General features: G+C 34.3%; 1 pseudogene; it reads left to right on the top strand.

The window, feature by feature from the left end:
* The first annotated feature begins 584 nt into the window (after nucleotides 1-584).
* The window catches only part of LOC144238832 (peroxiredoxin-1-like), a 46,606-nt pseudogene continuing 36,377 nt past the window's right edge, over nucleotides 585-10,813 (top strand).

Raw genomic sequence — 10,813 nt, 5'->3', positions numbered from 1 at the left:
TACAGAGATGGACAGAATATCTAACCAGAAAATCAACAAGGACACAATGGCTTTGAATGACATACTGAACTGGATGGACTTAACAGATATATTCAGAACATTTCATCCTAAAGCAGCAGAGCACACATTCTTCTCAAGTGCACATGGAATATTCTCCAAAAGAGATCACATAGTAGGACACAAATCAGCCCTCAACAAGTACAAGAAATTCTAGATCATACCATGCATATTTTCAGACCACAACACTATGAAACTCGAAATCAACCACAAAAAAAATTTAGAAAGACAACGAATACTTGGAGATTAATGAAGAGCTTACTAAAGAATGAATGGGTTGGGGTACCTGGCTGAATCAGTCAGTTAAGCATCCAACTTCGTTTGGCTCAGGCCATGATTTCACAGTTCATGGCTTTGAACCCCATTTCAGACTCTGTGTGGACAGCTCAGAGCCTGGAGCCTGCTTCAGATTCTGTGTCTTCCTTTCTTTCTGCCCCTTCCCTGCTTGCTCTCTCTCAAAAATAAATAAACATTAAAAAAAGAATGAATGGGTTAACCAAAAAGTTAAAGAGGAAATTAAAAAGTTTATGGAAACCAATGGAAATGATAGCACCACAGCCCAAAACCTCTGGGATGCAGCAAAGGTGGCCTTAAGAGGTAAGTGTATAGCAAACCAGGCCTTCCTAAAGATGGAAGAAAGGTCTCAGATACACAACCTCACCTTATCCCTTAAAGAGCTAGAAAAAGAACAGTAAACAAAACTCAAAACCAGCAGAAGATGGGAAATAACAAAGATTAGGGCATTAATCAATGCTGTCAAAAAAACCCCCAAAAACCTACAAAAAACAGTAGAACAGATCAATGAAGCCAGGAGCTGGTTTTCTGAAAGAATTAATAAAGTTGATAAACTTCTAGCCAGTTTGAACAAAAAAGCAAAGGAAAGGACCCAAATAAATAAAATCAAGAATGAGAAAGAATGAAGTCTTGCTATTTGCAACAACATGGATGGAAGTGGAAAGTATTATACTAAGTGAAATAGGTCAGTCAGAGAAAGACAGATATCTTAAGTTTTCACTCATATGTGAAATTTGAGAAACTTAACAGAGGATCATAGGGGAAGGGAAGGGGAAAAAATTGTTTCAAAAGAGAGGGAGGCAAACTATAAGAGACTCTTAAGTACAGAAAACAGTGTGTTGAAACGGGGATTTGGGGAGGAATGGGTGTTGGGCATGGAGGAGAGCACTTGTTGGGATGAGCACTGGGTGTTGTATGCAAGCGATAAATCATGGGCATCTATTCCAGATGCCAAGACCACAGTGTATACACTGTATATTAATTAGCTTGACAATAAATTATATTAAAAAGGGAAAAGGAAAGGATCCAAATAAATAAAATCATGAATGAAAGAGGAGAGATCACAACCAATACTGAAGAAATACAAACAATAAGGAGAGAATATTATGAGTAATTATATGCCAATAAATTGGGCAATCTGGAAAAAAAATGAACAAATTCCTAGAAACATATAAACTACCAAAAGTGAAACATAAAGAAACAGAAAATTTCAATAGGCCCATCACCAGTAAAGAAATTGAATTAGTAATCAAAAATCTCCCAAAAACAAGACTCCAGGGCTGGACCACTTTTGAGGTGGATTCTAGCAAACATTTAAAGAAGAGTTCACACCTATTCTTTAAGAGCTGTTCCAAAAAATAAAAATGCAAAGAAAATTTCCAAACTCATTCTACAAGGCCAGCATTTCCTTCATTCCAAAACCAGACAAAGACCCCACTAAAAAGGAGAACTACAGACCAATTTCCCTAATGAACATGTATGCAAAAATCTTCAACAAGATACTAGCCAACAGGATCCAACAATACATTAAAAGAACTATTCACCATGATCAAGTGGGATTTATTCCTGGGATGCAGGGCTGGTTCAATATCCACAAATCAATGAATGTGGATCACATTTATAAAAGAAAAATAAGAACCACATGATCCTTTCAATAAATGCAGAGAAAGCATTTGACAAAATACAGCATCCTTTCTTGATAAAAACCCTCATTAAAGTAGGGATAGAAGGATCATACCTCAAGATCATAAAAACCATATACAAAAGACCCACCACTAAGATCATCCTCAATGGGGGAAAAATGAGAACTTTCTCCTTACGGTCAGGAACATGACAAGGATGTCCATTCTCACCTCTGTTATTGAACATAATGTTAGAAGTCCTAGCCTCCCCAATCAGAGAGCACAAAGAAATAAATTGTATCCAAACTGGGCAAAAGCGGAAGTCAAACTTTCACTCTTTGCAGATGATATGATACTCTTATGTAGAAAACCCAAAATATTCCACAAAAAAACTGCTAGAACTGATCCATGAATTCACCAAAATTACAGAATATAAAATCAATGCGCAGAAATTGGTTGTATTTCTATACACCAATAATGAAGCAGCAGAAAGAAAAATAAAAAAATCAATCCCATTTACAATTGCATCAAAACCCCTAAAATACCTAGGAATAAACCTGATCAAAGAGATGAAAAATCTATAAACTGAAAACTATATAAAGCTTATGAAAGAAACTGAGATTAAAAAAATGGAAAAATATTCCATGCTCATAGATAGGAAGAACAAGTATTGTTAAAATGTCAATACTACCAAAAGCAATCTACATATTCAATACGATACCTATCAAAATAACACCAGCATTCTTCACAGAGCTAGAACAAACAATCCTAAAATTTGTATGGAACCAGAAAAGGCCCCAAATAGCCAAAGCAATCTTGAAAAAGAAAACCAAGGCTGGAGGCATCATAATTCCAGACTTCAAGATGTATTACAAACTGTAATAATCAAGACAGTATTGTACTGGCACAAAAACAGACACTCAGATCAATGGAAAAGAGTAGAGAACCCAGAAATGGACCCACAAACGTATGGCCAACTAATCTTTGACAAAGCAGGAAAGAATATCCAATGGAATAAAGACAGTCTCTTCACCAAGTGGTGCTAGGAAAACTGGACATGCAACATGCAGAAGAATGTGAACCTAGACCACTTTCTTACACCATACATAAAAATAAACTCAAAATGGATGAAAGTCCTAAGTGTAAGAGAGGAAGCCATCAAAATATTAGAAGAAAAAGCAGGCAAAAACGTCTTTGACCTTGGCAGCAGCAACTTCTTACTCAACATGTCTCTGGAGACAAAGGAAACAAAAGCAAAAATGAACTATTCATCAAGATAAAAAGCTTCTGCACAGCAGAGGAAACAATCAGCAAACCTAAAAGGCAACTGATGGAATGGGAGAAGATATTTGCAAATGACATATCAGATAAAGGGTTAGTATCCAAAATCTATAAAGAACTTATCAAATGCAACACCCAAAAAGCAATTAATCCAGTGAAGTAATGGGCAAAAGATATGAATAGACATTTATCCAAAGAAGACATCCAGATGGCTAACAGACACATGAAAAAACGCTCAGCATCACTCATCATCAGGGAAATACAAATCAAAATCACAATGAGATATCATCTCACACCTGTAAGAATGGCTAAAATTAACAAGTCAGTCAATAACAGATATTGGTAAGGATGTGGAAAAAGAGGAACACTTTCACACTGCTGCTGGGAATGCAAACTGATGCACCCACTTTGGAAAACATACTTTTGAGTATGGAGGTTCCTCAAAAAATTAAAGATAGAACTACCCTATGACCCAGCAACTGCACTAGTAGGTATTTATCCAAAGGATATAAGAGTGCTGTTTCAAAGGGGCATATGCACTGTTGACAGTAGCAGTGCTATCGACAAAAGCCAAAGTATGAAAAGAACCCAAATGTCCATTGACAGATGAATGGATAAAGACATGGTGTATAACATGAGTTATGCTCAGCATATTACTCAGCAATCAAAAAGGATGAAATCTTGCCATCTGCAACAATGTGTATGGAACTAGAGGGTATCACACTAAGTAAAATTAGACAGAGAAAGACAAATATCATATGACTTCATTCATATGTGGAATTTAAGATACAAAACAGATGAACGTAAGGCAAGAGAAGCAAAAATAATACAAAAACAGGGAGGAGCACAAAAGGTAAGAGAATCTTAAAAATAGAGAACAAAATGAGGGTTGGTAGAGGGATTATGGGTGGGGGTGTGGGCTGAATGGGCAAGGAGTATTAAGGAAGACACTTGTTGATGAGCACTGAGTGTTAAATATAAGGGATTAATTACTAGATTCCTCTCCTGAAGTCATTATTGCACTATAAACTAGCTAACTTGGATGTAAACTGAAAAATAAACACAACCGATGATTTCAACTTTTAAAATCACTTCAAGTTACTCTAGTTTTTTATATGGTCATTTTGGATCTTTTATAAAATGCACTGCCATCCAAAGGGAAAGGACAAATATATTAGATGAATGGTTTTTAACTACTACTTTAAAAATAACTAGATATCAATAATTTCTGGAAAATGACAAAATAGCAAATAATGATATCAGTGTATAATAGGTAATATGAAATTTAAGTATATGCACAAAAATGCCATTTTAAGGAACTTTATATCTCCTAAAGAATCAGTAAGATTCATCAAAAATTACAACTATGTTCAACTGCCCCATACTTTTTTTATGATGTAGTATGATTTTAATCACCAAAATAGGACCATAATAAGAAAATGTAATATTTTTTTCTGTTTATCTCCAGCACCTAGAACAATACCTGAACAGATGTTCACTATCAGTTTTGAATGAATAAATGAATTGTATCTGGAGATGATGCACTATAATCTTTTAATGCTTAGGATACCTAAATAGTTGTAAGTCAGCTCCAGCCACCAAAATACACTATGCTATATTTCAAATCTCAATAAAAAAGAATTTGAAAAGTTTCTCCTTTTCCTTTACAAAATTAATGGAGGTATGTAGGTGAAAAATAATTCCATTTTTTATGGCCACTCTTCAATAATATTTCCATCTTTGTTCTTTTTAAAATTAAGTATTAGCAGATAGAAGCAAAAACCATAAAGACATAAATTTGATATGTTCATTCTTGTACAATACCAGAGCATGAGTGCCTTTGAGGAAAAGAAATTAAGTTACAAGGTGCTATAGTAGTGGATTGTGGGAAGAGAGGAGAAGGACAAAGAGGCAGGAGATTTTTAATCATAGGCTTTAATTTAAATCAGAAATTTCTGCTGAGAATTCCTTTGATAATTGCTTCTAATTTCTCTATCATTTGTCTTCTATGTTTTTAGCTATGTTCATTATGGGGAAGATTTTAAATTTAAAATAATTGTGCATACTGAATTCTCTATTGCCTCAATTTCCATTTCATTACATTCCTTTAATATTATAATGAACAATGTATTCTCATGCATCCAGTTATTAAGGAACATTTGACTAGTCAAATATAACTTTAGAAACCTTACATTCTATTATTTTGGTACTCTATTTTTAATGCATTCTTATAGCTTTTATTGTTTTTATTACACCCATTTTCAGATCTAATTAATTCTGCCAGCACAATAGCTTGTTAAAATGCTTTGAGACAGTAAACAGTGGCAATGTATGCTGTGTATTTATATATATATATATGTATATATATACACATATATACACAAATGGTTTGATTATTTTAAGTGATGTGATTGGATGTTAATTGCTTAAAATGAGTAATTTCATTCAAAACAGTTAAATCTGCTGTGTGCATAAAAAAACTACAAGATCAAAATAAAAATATCGGGAGCTCCATACAACACTACTTTCGCCTAATAATATTCAAAACAAGAAGTACCCAGGAAGATTGCAATCCAGTTTCTAGTTACAAGGAATCACACCTTATTTCTAGATAGTATATTAACATTGGCTATCTATCATATTAGTATGTAAGTTCAGCCTAAATTAAAACTGGCATACAAGGCAGACCTAAGTATCTAGGCTGATACATTAGATCTTCTCTTTAAAGAGACCAGGTGTCTAGGTTTCTTTTTTCTTGTTTTTACCACTGTTATTATACTTTCTCTTCAAAGTGTAAACTGAAAGTTGCACACATGACTTCCACTCACATCCCAGTCAAAGACCTTTATCAATGACTACACCTAGCTGCAAAGGAGTCTGTTAAACGGTGTTTATTGTAAGCAACCATGGCCCATCTAAAGCTTGAGAGAATAAGAAGCAATCTCTGTCATAAGAATGAATACAATAAAAGCTCATAAAATTAGTTTACATTTAAAAATTCTAGGAGGGGCCTGGTGCCTGGGTGGCTCAGCTGGTTAGGTGTTCAACTCCTGACATCCACTCAGGTAGTGATCTCGTGGTGGTGAGACCAAGCCCCATGTCAGACTCTGAACTGAGCATGGAGCCTGCTTGGGATTCTCTCCCTCTGTCACTGTCCTTACCCTGCTGGTATTCTCTCTCTCAAAGCAAACATTTAAAACTTTTTTTTAATGTTTATTTATTTTTGAGACAGAAACAGAGCTTGAAGCGGGGAGGGGCAAAGAGAGAGGGAGACACAGAATCTGAAGCAGCCTGACGTGGGGTTCGAACCCACGAAGCACGAGATCATGACCTGAGCCAAAGTCAGACACTTAACCAACTGAGCCACCCAGGTGCCCCATAAGCAAATATTTTAGAAAAGAATTCTAGGGGTGCTTAGGTGGCTCAGTTAAGTGTTGAACTCTTGATTTCAGTTCAGGTCATGAGCCCAGGGTTGCTGGATCAAGGCCCTCAGTGGACTGTGCTGAGCATGTAGCCCGTTTAAGATTCTCTGTCCCTCTGCCTCTGCCCCTCTCTCACTTTCACACATACTATGTACTCTTTAAATAAATAAATGAATAAGTATTCCAGTTTGCAGGTGTATAATTCCAAATTTAGAGTCTCCATGTTAAGTGGCCATAACTGAACTTCAAAAGGAAGTAATAGGAAACATGAATTTTTTTGACATGATTTTGAATCTTGCTCAAAGTAATATGAATCCAGTAGAGTCAAACTTTATTAAAATGGGCTATCCAAAAACATTCATCATTATGTTACATTGCTTTCCTGTGTTGGACACTGATGATCACCCAGCATCGTTTCTTCCTTTCTCCTCTTTCCCAAATTATCCCAGTTTAATTCAAGTATTCACAGAGAATGCCTCTCTCCCTCTGTGTCACGTACACACATATATGACAAGAACAAAAAACATAGCAGCTACCTCACAATCATAAAGAAAACCAACACGTGTGTATAGCTGGTGTTCTAGGGAGCAGAGTGGAGAAGCTCAAAAAATTTGATCCTTGATAAGAAGATTGAGCTGTTGAATCAATCCACCTTGATGTCATCCCTGATTTTAAAAAAAATACATTTTCTTGTTTTTAAACTAGCTTAAGTCAGTGTTTCAATCACTTGCTCCACAAAGCATCCTAACTGATTTATATTCGTAAATAATGCTCTTCACTACTTAACAAAAGCAATGAGCAATATGATTTCTAGAATAAACACAACTCAGAAAGAAAATTTTAACCAAAAATTGTCAAACTTCCATGAAAGAATTTCATATATATTCTGAGTGAGTTTGGATAAGACTAAAATGATACAACTTAAGCTTTATATGATCAAATTAAAATACTGTAATTTTTCAAAACATTTGATTTTAATAAGAATTCCTTAGAATCTGTATAATTTCTCATCTAACAATGTATCAGTGAGACCCTTTGAAGTTCAGTTGAGTATAGAAAGACACCATTAAATCAGACATGCCTATTTGTCCGGCACTAAAAAATTAAGTGTTTTCCTGCTAAGATATGTCTACTAACGTAGTTTTTTAAGGCATTTTTTTCATTTTTGTTTTCATTAGGCTTATCTTTCCATAAGAAGAATCCTGGAAGCTTATCTATTTTCACAGGCTGGAAGTGCTGCATTATTTGAATAGAACTATAAATGTTCTCATTTTGCAACAGGAAGTGTTCTTCAAGCGTCTTATAAGAGTTTGATTCTATTGCAAACAAGCATTTACTTCCCTGACTAAAAGTAGGAACTATTTGTTGTACACTATCTGACTGGGATTTTTCTCAGCCTTCTTTCTTTTGTGTGATTACTATTTGTGACTTATTTACGATTTATGCTTTGTATCACAAGATACATCATTATAATTGTCAGTCCCATTTAAGGTTTTGAAAGAGAGTGAAAGAGATAGATGTTTGAGACCTCTGAATAAGAAGTGAAGTAATATGAACATGTCGGCTGCTTGACTAAAACAGATGATCAATGATTTCTAAAGGGAACACACTCTAGGCTGAGATGATGTTAACATAACTAAATAAGGCCTTCTAAAGAATAAAAAGAGATATATGTGGGCTACTTATAACTTCACAGAGAACATAGTTCTCAGTTCACAGCAATTCATCAGAAATTGGTTCCCTACCTATTAAAAGCAAAGATAAAAAGCATTGATATATTCTAGCACACATGCTAGCAAATCATATAACTGAATGATGGTCTCATATTAAAACAAAAAAAAATTGATATTACAGCTTCTTAGTTTTACAAAGGATAACAGAAATTGTAAATGTGGATAAAGGAGAAAATGATGCACTTGTTTAAACACATGGAAAAGTCAATTTTTGTGCTTAGAAAACTTGTAAATAAATAAGGACATAATGCATTTCACATGATTTGTTAATTCTTTCAGAAATTATCATGACAAAAATCCAATATTACAGTTGGTTAAAAGCATAAAAACAGAATACTGGGGTTTAAATTTTGGACCTACCACTCAATAATTGTGTCCCTTTAGACAAATTAATGAACATCTCTGATCCTCAATTTCTTTGTCTGCAAGATGGGGATAATGATAATAATAGTAAATACCTTATAGGGTCATTACAAGGATTAAAGAGCAAATATTGGTAATTATTTAGAGCAGTACACATACTTTAAAAATGTAAGCTATTATTAGTACTTCATACACATGAAAGTTACCAATTCATTCTGTACATGTAAGACACATTAACTAAAAGTGTACTTTTATGTTTTTCTATTTCAACTTTTCATGGTCATACAAATACATGATATGTGATTCTGTTAGATAGTCTTATTGACACCAAAATTTAAACCTGCTGTCTCTTTTATTACTTATATAAATATTGATTTCTTCCAGTATATATTCTTTAAAATAATGAATATACTGGTTATGTTCACAAAGTATAAACACCTCAGATATCTTAAAGGCTTTCTTTTAAATATATTCATTACATTTAACATATTACAACCACTTACGTGGCATCTTATCGAAGATAAAAATAATGTTTACTAGATATTTTAAACTAGAATATTGAGGATTTTATTTTAATTTAGTTTAGATTGTTTTTAAAAAAACAACTATTTCTCTTTGACCTAAGTAAACAAAGAATTCATTCATTTTAATCACACTGCTCCCAAATCAATCTGCTCCCAAAGTTCTGTGTATTGAGATACCATGGTATTTCCATACAGCATGTGCTTCTCCACATTCAGAAGTCAAACATTGTTGATAATAATCAAATATTTATTGCATACCAGCCAGATTCAGGGCATCACTTGGGCTCCAGGTAATTGGCCAAAGAACTTTAGAACTGGAAGGACCTCAGAATATGTTGTACAGCACCCTCTTTTCAAGGTGAAGAAAGCGATGCCAACAAAATGACTCAAGAATAGACAGAAGCCGAATGTCACTGGCTTTGACCAGTTAGAAATTTTGGCTCCGTCTGTTGGATGGCCGACTTCGGCTCAGGTCATGATCTCGTGGTTTGTGGGTTTGAGTCCAAAGTGGGGCTCTGTGCTGTCAGCTCGGAGACTGGAGCCTCTTTCGGATTCTGGGATTCCCTCTCTCTCTAACCCTTCCCTGCTCATGCTGTCTCTCTCTCTCTTCTCTCTCTCTCAGAAATAAATAAAACATTAAAAAAAGATATTTCAGGTTCCTGTTCACTACTTTCTACTGTTTAATATTTGCAAGGTCCCTGTCCTCAGGTTATGGCCAAGTTACTAAAAAAACTTTCTTTTCTGTAGAACAGCAAATGGATTTGATTCTAAAGGCATTGTTATGGCCTTTTATAAAGTTGTATTGAGACCTACATAAGGTCCTGTCTTCAATTCTACTAAAGATACAATACTATTAATAGACCAGAAAAAAATTGGTGATATCCATAGTCCTATCTAAAGTTTGTGATAGAATCATTATGTTACCCTGATTAAAGAAATTGCTCTCCTTTGGTCAATCTGCCCCAGCTATTATCTGAGAACATGTAATCAAAAAGTGCTGGATAACATGTTCTAACAAGAAAAGATGTAGTTGTGAGTTATTAGAAGATGGTAGCTGAAAAAAAAAACAGAAAAAAATAAACTGCAATAAGATATTCTTGAATCCTCACCTATTTCTTGGAAGACTCACAATTTTAGTCGTTTAATCAATCAGAATATTTGTATTATCTACCTTCATTTTACTTCACACGACAATTAGAGAACAATCTTTTCTCAAGAGTAGAGAGTTAAGCATCTACCTAATGAATCTTTTCTGTGTAAAGAACAAGCTGTAGAATTCTGTAGGAAATTTCACTTATTTTTCAACTGCTATTTTTAAGTTGAATATTCTGATTTATTGCCTTAATATCCAATTCTCTTTGTTAATGTAAGTGCAACCACAGAAAGGCCAGTAATTAAAGAACACTTAAAGATGGGGAGAATTCCCATATTTCTTTGACTCCAATTTGACAAAATGGTTTTTTTTTTTTTTTTTGCTATTTAAGAACCATTTGTATCTCTGTAATTGTTAAAAGTAA

This window comes from Crocuta crocuta, unplaced genomic scaffold (genome assembly GCF_008692635.1).
Source record: "Crocuta crocuta isolate KB4526 unplaced genomic scaffold, BGI_CrCroc_1.0 scaffold116, whole genome shotgun sequence".
Lineage (NCBI taxonomy): Eukaryota > Metazoa > Chordata > Mammalia > Carnivora > Hyaenidae > Crocuta > Crocuta crocuta.
This window is presented reverse-complemented; position numbering and strand designations above follow the sequence as displayed.